A 15,599-nucleotide genomic window follows, 5' to 3' on the forward strand; every position below is an offset into this window, starting at 1 on the left:
GGATTTATCTCACATCTCACCAACATTTCATGCAAGGAGAAGCTATTTTTCTGATTTGCCCAGTGACTTGAAGAGATGATTGAGAATGGCAGGGTTGAGCTGGTGGGAACAGTAAAGCATTTACGCTTTTTAAGAGATGCTGGGCTAGAAGACCTTTGGGATTTGTATCAATCTCAAGATACGGTAGGAGGAGAGCATAGGATATGGTGACTGCAACTGATTCAGAGAGGTGATAATTCAAGAAGCAAACATCACTCCAGATCTGGAGAGTCTTTGAAGAATGGGAGCTGGGAATGGGAAGTGGACTAAGGAAACACATTTCTAAGTAGGCAGGTAGAATCTGCTGCCTCAAGAACAAAACTAAAAACAGGAACTACAGATACCACCCTCTGAGAAGTGGCCATGTTCTTGAATTAAGAACATGACCTTTGAAATATTAAGGTCTTATTTTTGGTAGGGGAGACTGGAGGACATCAATTAAGGATGACCAAGTTTCTTCACCGGTAAAGAGACTTTCATGATAGAAACACTGTGTCTGCAATAAAAATATTTTGTGGTTCTCTAGACCAGGGGTCCTCAACCCCTGGTCTGCGGACCACTACTGGTCCACTGCCTGTTAGGAACCAGGCCGCACAGCAGGAGGTGAGCAGTGGGTGAGTGAGCAAAGCTTCATCTGCCGCTCCCCATTGCTCCCTGTCTCTAGCATTACTGCCTGAACCATCGCTCACATTACATCCCCCACCTCCACCCCTGTCCGGGGAAAAATTGTCTTCCATGAAACCAGTCCCTGGTGTCAAAACAGGTTGGGGACCGCTTCTCTAGACCAAAGGCTCTTCAACTTTATTCCATAAAACTTATGGATAAAGAATTTTCCATGAAAATCACACTCCCAGGGGTGAATAATTCCACTGTGTTTGTATAATTCCTATCTTAGCCTCCTGCTCATGTAAGCATGCTTGAATGCAGGTGAAAATGCTCTTCTTTTTATACATGTAATATTGTTATGGATAAATATATTTTATTAATAAAAATATAAAAAGAGAAAAAAATTTGGAGAAAGTGGAACAGAATCACATATTCAAGGAGATAAAAAGAATAAGATTGTATATACTTAAGGTGTACAACATGATATTTTGATATATTAATACATTGTGAAATGATCACCATAATCAAACTAATTAACATATCCATCACCTCACATCGTTTCCTTTTTTTATGTGTGTGGGAGAATAATTGAGATTTACTTTCTTAGCAAATTTCAATTATACAATACTTTATGATGATGATAATGATGATGATGAATTTATTTTTCCAGCTTTATTGGGATATAATTGACATATAACAATGTGTAAGTTTAAGGTATCCAACATGATGATTTGATACACATATATTACCACAATAAGGTTAACATTATACTCACCACCATACATATTAGGTCTCCAGAACTTATTCATTTTATAACTGAAAGCTTGTAGCCTTTGATCAATATCTCTACTTTTCCTACATTCCCCATCCTCTGGGAACCACCCTTCTAGTTTCAAAATGCTCTTCTTATAGAACTAACTTTAGATCATCTCTATTGTTAAGCTAAATTATTCACAAATTAATAGTAGATAGAGTTTGAACTTTGAGCTCCTGGCTCCTCCATCTTTAGCTGAGACTTTGAGCAAGGTATTTAACCCCCCTAGGCCACAGTTTCCTCATCTGTAAAAATGGGGTAATGAGAGTAACTACCTCATAAGGCTGTTTTGAGGATAAAAAGAGTTATCTCATACAAAGAGCCTGGCATATAAGTGCTAAAATAATCTTTACTATTGGCTTTACTAGTATCAATCATCTTCCTCATCTTCTCACATAGGTTTAGGATACATCCATCTGTTGAGTAAGGCACTGAGGTTGAGAACCACTGCCCCAGAGTCCAGAATTATCAAGTATTTGACATACTGCCTATTTCCCCAAATCATAGGAATTATATAAGGCAGATGGAAAAGTTATCTAGCAAGTTGGCTCTGCTAGAACAGAGATCCTTTGTTATACAATTTCGGGGTCTTTTTCTAGACCCTCTTTCACTATTTCAAATGTCAAGGCTTTATTTACATCCCATGAGCTACTCTGAATGTGGGGACCATTTATATCAGTGTAAGGCTCTGGAAGATGTAGATGACTGATGGCAATCCATGCTCACCTTTGACATGATAGATGCTGATACTGCAGTGGAGTCAAATGGTCAGTGAGTCACAATCTTTAAAATGAATCAAATCAAATTGGAGTTACTTCAGTAAATATTTTTATGGCCCAAATATGAATTTCCTTCTCTTTTTCCCCTTCTCCCTTTCTTCTTCCTTCCCTCCCTTCATCCCTCCCTCTCTCTCTTTCCCTTTTCTTTTCTTCTGTATTTCTAGTCATTCCTTTAATTCTCAAACTAAATTCTTTTTTTTAATTTATTTACACATTTCAAATGTTTGCAGTTTGTTAGTTTATTTAGTCTGGTATTTCACTTAACCAGATTAACATCTTTACCTCCTCATCCTAATCGGGTCACTCCTCTCCTTTAATACTTGGTGCAGTAATGAAATGTCTTCTCCCTTTATATTTATTTTATCTTCCAATTAATTATTTTGTTTTGGGGTGTTTAAGCACCTACAAATAAGAGAAATATTTCCATTAAGACATCCCCAATTTCTTGCTTCCCTGGCTATGAAGACAACAATTGCTTGTCTATTCTATACACATCAGTGTGCCTTTCTGTATGCAGTTTAAAATAGCTTTGACCTTTCTGGCTGTGCTATCACACTGTAAACTCGTATAATAATATTGAGCTTGGATCTAGCACTCCATGTTTTCGTAGCATTTTACGATTATTGATTGGTTATTTCACACAATATCCAAGCAAAGCAGTCTGGATAGATCTGGACAATACTAATTTTATTGATGAGGAAACTGACAGAGACACTACCATTTTGCCCAGGCATCAGTAACTTAGTGGCAGAGAGCAGAGTGACACACAAAATGGTGCTGCATTCCACTGACGGAGTTACTTCCAAGGAGACATTGCCCATGACCACGCAGACTTTTTGTGTGAAGAGTACAGAGGAGATAAAGTGTGCATCCTAGAGCCAGCTGAGTGAAGTTCAGACCCTGGCTTCCCCATTTCCTAATTGGTCACCTTGTACAAGTCACCTAATTTCTCCATGTGTCAGTTTCCTAATCTGTAAAGTGAAGGTAGCCACCTCATACTACGATTATGAGAATTAAGAGTGGTAATGCCCTCAGATTAGCACCTGGCAAAGAAGTACATGTTTTAAAATGCTAGTTATTTTTCTATGTTCTCTGTTTCTTTAATTTTGTTTTCTTTTTAATTTCCTCTGTGGCCTGATACTAATGTTTGGTGCCTTTCTGGGGCTATATTCATTTGCATCTTCCAAAAATGAAAACTCAGTATTGTCGGTCCTCTGTATCTGCAGGTTCCATACCTTTGGATTCAACCAACCATGGATAGACCATATTGAAGAAAATAAATTCTAGAAAGTTCCAAAACTCAAAACTTGAATTTGTCATGCAGGCAACTATTTGCGTACGTAGCATTTACATTGTATTTACAACTATTTGCATAGCATTTACATTGTATTAGGTATTATAAGTCATCTAGAGATGATTTAAAGTATACAGGAAGATGTGAGTAGGTTGTATGCAAATACTACACCATTTTATATAAGGGACTAGAGCATCCTTGGGTTTTGGCACCAGAGGGGGTTCCTGGAACCAATCCCCTGTGGTTACCGAGGGACGACTATATTACATTTTTCCCTAACAGCTCCCCTCCCCACCTTTTAAAAGAATTCAGTCAATGTTTCTCTGTTCCTGGTGACACTTAAAACTAACCTCTGCCTCTTGTGATTGTTCTTGCATGACTGGGCAATCTGCCTGGATGCTGCCCACCTCCCACCAACCACTCTCGCTTCATTAAAAAAAAACATATATTGTTATATTCTTATATAATGAGCCTCTTTTATAGGCAAGAGCTGTGCTATGTACAAGGGATACAGCATTGCACAGGACAGACAAAATGCCCATATCCTGGAGTTTTTGATCTACTGGGATGCTATCATTTTTTTATAACACCAAAGAGCATATGACAGACCTACAGCTACTTCCAAAGCTTATCTCAGGCACTTTAAACACATGGATGGAAAAAAGCCTTGTGTTTAGTGAAATTTCTATCTGAAATGCTAGGGAGTGTTCTAGGCTTAGGGCATGATTGATCTAGATACTAGGTATACTAGATATAGGTATACTAGATATAGGTATACTAGAACTATACCTATATATATACATTTCTTTCATTGGCATATTATCCAAATTAGTTAAGACTAATCAACAAGAGTTTATATTGTATCATAAAGTGATATCTGTGCAATGAAAAGGTCATTAGATAGCAGGTACAAATAATTCATAGGATGATTTAAGATTATTATTAATACTGATTTCTCATAAGCAAAATTGTGCAGCTTTTGTCCCCATTAACATATACCTTGTATAATATTTTAATGTAAATTCTACTTTGGCGTACATTCTATCTCTCTTTATCTTCATCACACACAGATAGCATTTTTACCAGTTTCTACAAAAATCCTAATTTTTGCAGTAGTCCCTATTCTTTGTCATTTAAAAAAAAATTTCTCTAGATCAAGATTGAAAGACTTTTCATAGAGTTCATCATGAAATCTTGGAAGCTTGTACCTTCTTTCTTATTTTGGTTTGGAAGTGAGTGACTAGAAGTTTGAATAATAAGTCATGTATCATCACTGAGAGAGTGAGTACGTAAGATGATTCATCCTATGCAAAATATTTATATTATTTTACTATGGTAGTTATACCATTATTTACTTATTTGAGTTCCTATTATGTCAACAATTATCATCAACATTTTACATGAATAATCTTTTCTTTTCTCAGTAACACTCAATCTCAATTTATAAAAGGGGAAGCTGAGGTCACACACCTGTTGGTGGTAGGATGATTACTTGACTCCAGATCTGTTTAACATTATAGTCTCTACATTTAACCACAATACCAGACAGTCTTTCAACTGATACCTATTTAGAAAAATAACTGATTTTTTGTTCATAGCAGTGTATGACAACAATAGCATCAAGAATTCTCTGGGTCACTCAGAAAGGTTGTTTGTTTTGTATACAGCAGAGATGAGATTAGAATTTATGATTTCTGGTTTTCTAATTTGTGAGCAGCTCTATAGATATTAGGTGGGAAACAACTAAATGAATTGGATTGTAGTCCATAACTTACCAATTCTAATAGAACTCTGTACTTCAATCACAATTCCTATGATTGAAACTGATGAGAAAAATTACTTTTATGGTTACTTCCTTTACTTATTTGATTGGAATAATGGTTTAAATAAAACTGGGGTACATTTATTTCTTAAATTGTATGACTCTTGGCCAATTTTAACTTAAAAGCAGATAAAATCAAAGATGGATAATTCTATCAGTTGATGACCAATTCAAAGATCTTGTAGTAAGATAAGTTCACCAGTGTAGAAATTAACTGTGTATATAATCAATACTGGAAATGCTCTGTGGAAATGGCAGATACGATTTGATACATAATACTACATATTTGCTGTAGCCTAACATATTAAACAAGGCAAAGGTTGATTATTTTAGCATTCAGCATTTAAAAACAGTTACTTGTATTTATAATTTAAATGTTGTTATACTTAAGTTAGGTACCTAGGGGACAGTGAAATACCCAGAGTTATTTGATCTTTACCTCACCTTCTGCTTCTCCCATGGAGAAACGCCATCAGAGATAAAATCTCTCATTTCTCACCCCAAAGTCACGTCTACTCTATGGCTCTTCTGCATCATAAATTTCTCCTTACTGCTGCCTTTTATCTTCCAGCACACAGGCAAGGTTAAGCATCTCCCATCTAGAAGTTAAAAAAAAAAAAAAATTAAACTCTATTCCCATTGTAACCATAGCCTTCTCTCTCCTTTCCATTACTAATCAGTGTTTCAAACAGTCCAGCCCATCTCTCTTCAACTCCTAAATCATATTTGCTCCACAACTCTCTTAATTGGATTTCTTTCCTCACCACCCTACAGTTAGGAATCTCCCTAAGATTCACTTTGCTGCCAGACTCAATGGATAACTTTCAGTCCTCATCTGTTTCACCTCTCTAAGGCTTTCAGCACTAGTTGTCACTCTTGCTTTTAGTTTCTTTCTTCCTTTAGTTTGTTTCTTCCTTTAGCATGTATAACCCCAACTCTCCTGATTCTCCGCATTATCTATTGTTTGCGAAATCTCCTTTCTCTAACTACTTCCTAAAGGCCTTTTTTGTAGTGTTCAACCTCTCCTTTCTTATTTAAAGCACTTTCTCTGGGTATTCTTGTTGCAGGAAGGGGGACTCCTTCCAGGGCCTGAGAGTGGGCTCTTGTCTAACACTCAGAAATGAATTGTCCGAGGAGACATACTTGCTGACAGAGCAAGAGACTTTATTGAGAAGGGGCACCTGGGTGGAGAGCAGTAGGGTAAGGGAACCCAGAAGGACTGCTCTGCCATGTGGCTCACAGTCTCGGGTTTTATGGTGATGGGATTAGTTTCCTGGTTGTCTCTGTCCAATCATTCTGACTCAGGGTCTGTCCTGGTGGTGCACGCATCGCTCAGCCAAGATGGATTCCAGAGAGAAGGATTCTGGGAGGACATATGGACTGGCGTCTCCTGTCTCCTTTTGACCTTTCCTGAATTCTTCCAGTTGGTGGTGGCTTGTTAGTTCTATGTTCCTTACCAGGACCTCCTGTTAAGATAACTCATGCACGTATCGGGCCTGGTCAGGGTGGGCGGTTTCAGTCAGTGGTTCCCCTAACAATCTCATTGGTTGAAATGGCTTTAATGATCACTTATATCCTAAAGTCTCCCAAATTTTTTTCTGGCCCCCAGAATTCTCTCCAAAATTCCAGACCCACTTCAAACTACACCAACCTGAGACAAAACCCATTACCTCCCCATCTCTACCCTCATATCTCTACCACATTTTATGACATGACTTATTACTGGCTCAAGATAGTAATGAAGGGGTCACTTTAATTATCCCCTCTCCTTTACCCCACATTCCAATGAGTGCCCAAGTGCTACGTTACTTTGCCTTCTAAATATCTCTAAAATATGTTCTCTCCTACCTATTCTGATTGTTATTGGGTAGTTCATACCCTTTTCAATTTTCACTGGAAACTTTGCCTTGTAATGGTTCTACTCACCTTTATCATCATTCCTTCAAATCCATCATTTACATTGCTGCAAAACTGTACTACTTCTCTGTTAAAATTCTTTCAATAACTCCCTACTACCAAAGGAATAAAAGTGAAATTCCTCAGAGATTGCTTGCTTGAGGAAGCCTCTGGAAAATCCAGGACTTTGGGGTCTATTTGGTGAGAGGAGATATTGTGGACTGGCCGTCCACAAACTTTAAACATAATTGTGATCTAGACTGCATGAGAGATGAGACGAATGCAATGGTGGGAGCACAGGAACTCTGTTTGCCAAAGGAAAAAGCACAGGAAACTGAAGATCAGCTTCAGAAAGAATCGAGGAGGTGGGAGGAGTGATTAGCGCCCCAAACACCCAAGTGGAATGGGTAGAGAAAGACTTATTTCCTAGAAGACCCTATTCATGCACAAAGGAGCTGATTTGTTTAAAAATGTAGCCTTCTTTGTTAAGGTCCAGATCAGGATTTCTTTCTTATGAGTTCCATTTTCCGGAGAGAACAACCAAAACTTTCTTTTGACCTTTTAGAGCAGATATCCCAGAAATTGAGAGTGAAAATATCTATAGGACTCTTATCAGTGTGGACTGGCGCAGTACGTGGTCTGAGAGAAAGATGCATGAGTGTTGAAAATTGCACTACACATCAGAAGTCATTTATTTGGCAAGTTAATCAGTTCATAACACAAACGCTAATGCTAATGTAATAGTAGTAGTAATAATAATAATAATAAGCAAAAGGTCTTGAATAGTCATGATATATGTTTTAAGACAAAACAGTAAGGTCATGGCATATAACCAATCAGAGTCTCTCAAAGACTGTTTTAACTTATTATATTCATAATAATTCTGTCGATTGTTTATTTTCACAGCTTACAGCATAACAACAGTAGATCACTAGAGGGAGAAACTCTCTGAGGCAGGTTGCAGCAAGATGTGACATTAGAGAACAAAGGCTAAGATAGAAAACTAGACTTCAGAACTCAAGCATTGTAAACTGGGAATGTTAATGTAAAGGCAAATAGCCTAAGTAATAACACTGGAGACATTGTATCTTTGAAAGTGGAGAGTTTCCAACATAGTATAACAGAAAATGCAATGCATTAGAGTTAGCAAGGTCTCTGTTCTGGGCTTAACTCCATTGCTTACTAGCAGCGTGGTCGTGAGTCTCGAAATCTCATGTCTCAGTGCTCAATTTTCTCATCTATACAGTGCTAAGAATAGACTGTTCTGAACACTGGGCACATTTTACTTTCATATTATGTGCATGACACAGTATAAAAAAGCATTTTGTAGATAAGTGCAAAAAGTAGCATTTTAATTACTCAATCATCTGATGTATTTTAAATTAAGTGTGCTGTTCAAAGAAGTCTTGTCCTTTTCTTGTCTTTTTTTCTATGGATACTTCCTCCTTAGGTGATCTCATTTAGTCCCATGGCTTTAAATATTAACTATTTGTAATTGACTCAAAAATTGGTATATACTGATCCCGCTTTTCCAAATGTCATAGTCAACTGCCTACTTAACATCTTCACTTGGAAATACTTTCAAATTTAATTTGCCTAAAGTGGAACTCTTAATTGCACCCTCAACACTGTTTTCCCTCCTGTTTTCCCAATTAATTCAACAGCAATACCACACTTCATTGTTCAAGCTGATAATCTAGAAGTTGTCCTTGGATAGGATATACCCAATTCACCAGCAAGGTTTGTTAGCTTGGTCTTCAGAAGTTATCTTAAGTCCATTAACTTCTGTCAATTTCCATTGCTACTACCTTAGCACAAGCACTAGCACTCCACTAGCACTACTGTAATAGCTTACTAAATGCTAGCTTGTCCCCTCAGTCCTTTCTGAGTTGGGACTGAGGGGACAAGATCACACTGAGTTAAGCCAGTGTGATCTTCAAAATCATAAATTAGATCATGTCACACTCCCACCTAACCCCAAGTTTCCCCTTATATTTAGATAAAGTCTAAAATTTTTACTCTGCCCCATAAGGCTCTACACAATCTGGCTTTTCTGCTTCCACAACCTCATTTCCTATCACCTCACCCCTGTTTATGTCCCATTCATACTGGGATTCTTTCTCTTTCTCAAACACATGTGACCCATGAATTATTCTGATTGGCCAGCATGAGTGACATATCCACCCCTGTGGAGGGAGGATGAGGTCAAGTGATTAACAGAGCCACCACAATCAAATGGAATGGGAAACAATTATTAAAAACAAGGGATGTAAGTCACATACTCAAAAAGCCAGATGTCTGGCTTGTTAGATGTTAGTATTGCAGTACTAACCTGCTAGAAATGTCATATCAACATAACTTGTACCACCAAATACTACTTAGATGTTCAAGTGAAATGGGGCCAATAAAAAAATTACATGGTTAAAATGACATTTTGATTCAAAATCAATAGATACAGGCACAGACAACATGAGCTTCTAATTAGGTGCTTAAGTGGGCTAATACTGCTGTGGAATTAGAGTACTTAGTTATGTCCAAGGATCCTCTAACCGCTGTTGACCAGTAAAACATGTCTATTTTCTCTTAGGTTAATCTTTGTGAAAAGTTGCCAGAATCACAGTGCTGTAGTTCTGAAACACAAAAAGAAGTGTCAGCGTTGTTTATAGCACTTGAGCTTTCAAAATCCTTTTAATGGCTATTTCAAGGGACTTCGCTCTTGTTCCAAGACTTTTATTATTTGATTATTAATCTTTTTATGATTCATATGATTTGCTTTAAGAATTAGATATCCCTAAATTTTACCAACAAGATTATCTTCTTTAAATGAAAATTGCAACAAATCTTTCTTTTCATAGAAAGCTACATTCATGTCTTGAATTTCAAACATTTGAAATCCAAGTAATAAATAGGAAAATCTACTAATGAAAGGTGTTATTTTTAAATGCGAATTCAAAGATCAAAATAAAATGATTATTCATTGTACTACACAAATAGCTCATCTTTGTACCAAAAACCCTTTCATCTTCACAACTAAATTGACTAAAAGGCATGGTTTCCTAGCAACATTCATTGTGTTTATGACCTTTCCTCCAATCTGAACACACAGATGTGGTTCTGAAGCTAATAAATATATATCCCCTGACCTTGACTATTCCAGTTTCCCTAGAACAGGTTGAGAGAAATAGCTAACCAAAGATGAGTGCTAATAAACATGTCTTTGAAACAGTTTTGAACATTTTGATATGAATGAATATGCTTAACTACGGTTAATAAATCAAAGTATAATCAAGTAGCATTTAATTGTGGCATTCCAACATACAATTTGAACACAAGTTTAGAAGAAGTTATGATATAATGGAAAGGTTTTGCTGATATCAGAAAAAATATATATCTATACTCCATTCACAAATATATGCATCTGTATTTTACGATTTTAAACTATTTGCAGTGTTTTGAGAATCTAGATGTTTGTACACCTCAGAATTTGGAAAATACTTCATAAAAAATATGTTAAATGTGTTTTAAGCATTCTTCCAAGAAAACTGTAACAATATAAGAACCACACTTTTTTTGTGTGTGGTACGCGGGCCTCTCACTGTTGTGGCCTCTCCCGTGGCGGAGCACAGGCTCCGGATGCGCAGGCTCAGCGGCCATGGCTCACGGGCCCAGCCGCTCCGCGGCATGTGGGATCTTCCCAGACCGGGGCACGAACCCGTGTCCCCTGCATTGGCAGGCGGACTCTCAACCACTGTGCCACAAGGGAAGCCCAAGAACCACACTTTAAAGCAGCAAAAAGTCTGGGTGGTAACTCTGAAACCTGTATCATTTTATTATCTGTCTTTTTCTGTAGAAAATCAAAGATGGCAAGTACATCAAGGAAAAGTACTCCCATTTTTATAACTTTGCTATATGTCAATTTCTATGTATTAAACACTCCAGTAGAAGCACAACAGAAACAAGTTGAGAAGCAGTGTATAATCTGTATAATCTTCTGAAGAGAAAGGGCCTTCACTGCTGGCTAATTCACCAAAAGTGCAGGAATTAAATGACATTGAGCCGTTGGTGCATTTTCTTTGGCATTATCTAATGAATCCTTCCAAATTTATATGTTTTGTATATCACCACCACAGATGCAGGGTTTAGTGAGTTTTGCTTATGCAAAATGAAAATAATTACAGGGAAGCTTTTAAGCCAGATGTTAGAAATCGCTAGAGACGTGTTTGGGTCAGCATGTTTGACAGAGTTTACATAAGTGGCTACTCTAACTGGCAATTGACTGCCCAGTGGACAATTAGTAATATATCTTCCTTGTTTGCTAAGTATATATTTATTTCATTTTAAATAATTGTGTCTTAGGTTAAGATGGCAATAAAAGCAATAAATTCTCTGCCTTACATCTCTGAATAAGTATGATGAGTACAGTTTAGCCAAAACAGTAACTGTTTAAAAAAGAAATACTTTATTTATTCTGACATCCATATAAGATTTGTTTTGTTTACAAGTCAAAAGGATGATTTTTCTAGCTGCCAAATCTTTGATCTCAACTTAAGAGTTAAAATTCCAGCTGTGTTCTTTACGACTCTCATTTTCATTGTCAATAGTAATGAAAAGTCTTACAGTTATGACACAGCTGAGGGTTGTTTTATTTTCTTTCCTTCTTTCCCTCCCTCCCTCCCTCCTTCCTTTCTTTCTTCCTTCCTTTCTTCCTTTCTTCCTTTCTTTCATTTTTGTTATGACATCTTGGAGTCAGCTCAATTTCTCTTTGACGAGAAAGCCCTTGGTTAATAGGTGAATACAATATTCTTGTACTAATTCAACTACAATTAGTAGTTGTAGTTATCAAAGTCATAGTAGAACTAAAGGCTATAATTTTAAGAACATACTTAAGCAATTGACTTTTCTGGGTTATTGTATTGGTCACTTACAAGTCAACTTCATAATGAAGTTTGCTATTATTAGTGAAAATCTCTTTGATAGTTTCCAGGCCCCAAACACCCTGTGGGATATCAACCATTAAAACTGGAATGGTTATTTAATTGATCTGTATTCAGAAAACCAGAGGAGTGAGTACTTGGCTGCCTAATTTCTTGGTCCCATGTTCATGGTACTCAACTGTCTCACACATGATTGTCCCTTTTCCTCATCTTGTTGAGCTCACTTCTCCACTCCAACTGTGGCCCTACATTACTTACTCTAAAAGGGAGAAGTATAGGCTCAGTAGAGCTCCCATGCAGAACTAAAGAAGCCTTAACTTCAGGCTAATTTATATTCTTGACCTGGGTCTACATTTTTTTACTTGTAAATCTGAAGAGTTGAACAACATAATTTTCTAAATTCTTTCTAGTTCAAAAATAGCACAACTCTTAGAATAAAATGGTTTCATCATCCTAATGATGAATAGTTTACCATCTCAGTAAACCTTATGACCTGAGATTTCTTCTTAAGCTTAACTTCTTCCTTTCTTCTTACCTCTTCATGCAAAGGTCCTCCCACTCTAGCTTGGGCCTCTGCAGTTTCAGCAATTCCCATGAAAACATTGCCCGTGAAGTCTATACTCCTGACATATTTCACTTCTCACCCATCTCAGGACATGTCAGAAGCATTATTGCATAATAGAAAGAGCAGGTGTTTTTGAAGAAAAAAGAAACAAAAATAATCAAAATCCAGCTCTTTCATTTGCAGCTCTGGGAACTTGGATAAATGACTTAACCTCTTAGAGCCTCAGTTCTATATCTGTAAAATTGTGATAGTTGGTACATATCAGAGTTGTTGTCAAGATTAAGGAAGATGACACATTTAACTCTAATTGACAGTTAATAATATTATTTAAGTGGTAGATATCATTATTAATTACTCTATACTTTATTACTTCTCATTTTCCCCCAATATAATCAGCTAGAAAAAATAAACTTAACCTTAAGATTCATTTCAAATGCCACCTGCTCATAGATATTTCTTGATTTCTCCCAACTTACTGGAATTTCTGTATTCCCATAACATTTTTTCTTAATATATAAAATCTGATACAGTAATTTTTTCATAGAGCTCAGGTTTATCTGCTTATCTGTTTCACAACTATACCTTAGACCTTCTGATGTTAGATTGATACCTTAGCATTTTTGTATCCTGCTTAGCTCAGAGCTTTGAATATAGGGGAGGCTCAATAAATATACAGATGTTTGATTGAATAAATCATCAATGAAAAAATTACAAAATGAGCTCTTTATATTTTCATCTACAAGCCTCCTTCTGGAGCAACTTAACTTCTATATAAAACCACAAATCTACTCTAAAATATGGAACCAATCTTGGACAGTAAAGGAGATTTAGTTCAGAATATTTGCGTCAGGTCCAGTTTGCTATTGTTTCCCTTTAATGATGTTTATTGGGTCTAGGTTCCCCTATTCCTGTGACCAAGTCCCTACATTAAAATTGAGTTCTGATGGTGAAGTACCTACACTGCTTCGGCTAAGATGTGACCTAAAATTTTGTATTGATAACCTGCATTATACTGCAATTCTTCTACGTTGGGAGTTCTAATTATCTCTATTGTAACTAGGGCTGGAGTCCTAGCAACCCTGGAATTCCAAACCAATATCTAGACCCTATCTGCTCATAGCCATTTTTGTATGCTACCAATGCTTGAATCCCTGCCCCTGGACTCACTTTGTCTGGCAGAATGCTACTGTAAATGTGGCTGCTTAACTAGATCGCCAGATATTACATATCCACACTTCCTACCAGCTTCTAGAATTCACTTTGTTTCCAAGTACCTGTTTCATTCCAATGAATACATCTGGTTTCCAGTCCAGAGTTCCTGGACTGATTCTTGCCTGGTGTTTCTTTTGCCTCTCCTAGTTCAGTTAATTCTGCTTTTGGAAATGTCTTTCTCAGGCATATTTACACATTCTCTCTGCCCTTATTCCTTTTTTTTTCTTCCAAACTAAGGCCACTTATGTTAGGAAAAGCTCCTTTTCCTTTTTTTCCCCCTCTCTTCTATGTGAGTCAAGACAGATGGTAATTGTATCTGCTAAATATCTATTGCAACATTTGTAATGAAATTAGACATACAGATGAGTCACTTTACTGTTATCTATTTAAATGCTCTTGGAAGTGCCAAGGAGTCTCTTTTAGAATGCAGAGGTAGCCATCTTTACAGTTAAAATTCTCAATTTAACCCACTTTTCACCAAGAAATTAGAAGAAGACTCATCTAAATCCTGATCATGTTCCTACTCAACTCAAACCCTTTAAGACAGGATCTACAAGTGAATAGTCTGTTGTAACTTTTGCTCAGGGATACCTCAGTCCTCCAATCTCTAGATGCAAGACTGAGATCCCCTCATGAGTAACTCTCGGAAAGATTATGCAAACATCTTTTGTCTTCTTCCCCTGGGGGAAGAGGAGCCAGTGGAAATTATTTTCTCCTTGGTAATCTCTCATTCAGGTAATTACCTTTATTCAGGTAATCACTCCTGAATAAAGACCAAACTGTAACAAGACAGGCGTGGCCAAGTTATTAAGTAAATATAGATTCACATGGTTAAAAAGCAGATGCAGAAAATGAAGAGTACACTGTGCGTGATGAGGTCACATTGCTAGGGTAGGAAGAAGAAAGACATTCTCTGCAGAAAAAGCTGGCAAAACAGATGAGAGATGAGATGATGGCTGTCTTGGACTGTGTGCCTAGCCCACATTCACATCACCTATTTGAAAGAGACCAAAAGAGCAACAGTCAACTGGTTTTTTTGGAATGTTTAGCCATACCATCAAGAACTTCTGCCTAACAAATGTTTCAGCATTTTGGGACAAAATTTAAATTCATCATGTATTTGAGCCATATTTATTTTACTAATTTATACATATTTAACTCAGTATCTTATAGTTTTTGAGGCCCTGCAAAATGATAATGTGGATTACTTAAACATATTACAAAAATTTATTTGATTCTGCAAAATCAGATCATTTAATGACTTCTCTATGAAATATTTAGTCTCATTGAGTCTGGAAGAATTAGCTTTGTAATTAGCTTTACAACAAACTCAAAAATGTGTATTTTGATCCTAGCTCCCCCTCCCCAAACTAATTTGTTTTGTTATTTAAGTAAGTCATGCTGTGGGCCCACAGGACTAGGATTGGGGTGTTCTGTCATTTTACTTTTTAGTGCCAAGCAGGAAATTGCGCAAGAGGAAAGATAATTTGACACAAACTGTGAAGTTAAATAAAGACAAAAATTAGAAAGTTTTGATTCTTCAAGGTTAGCTGAAGAATCATACTTTAAAATATATATTTATTAAGTTGGATTAACTATAAATATCTTATATAGAAATGATTCAATCTATTAAAATTT

At 36.7% G+C, this 15,599-nt stretch overlaps 1 long non-coding RNA gene across 1 annotated transcript in view; it reads right to left on the reverse strand.

Moving 5' to 3' along the window:
* Positions 1–5,714: 5,714 nt before the first annotated feature.
* LOC307181320 overlaps positions 5,715–15,599 on the reverse strand; it is a 103,539-nt gene continuing 93,654 nt past the window's right edge. Inside the window, exon 3 of the long non-coding RNA XR_013826442.1 lies at positions 5,715–5,953. This is a non-coding gene — a long non-coding RNA (uncharacterized lncRNA). The remainder of the gene's footprint in view (positions 5,954–15,599) is intronic.

The sequence above is a fragment of the Stenella coeruleoalba genome (genome assembly GCF_951394435.1).
Source record: "Stenella coeruleoalba genome assembly, chromosome: 2".
Classification (NCBI taxonomy): Eukaryota; Metazoa; Chordata; class Mammalia; order Artiodactyla; family Delphinidae; genus Stenella; species Stenella coeruleoalba.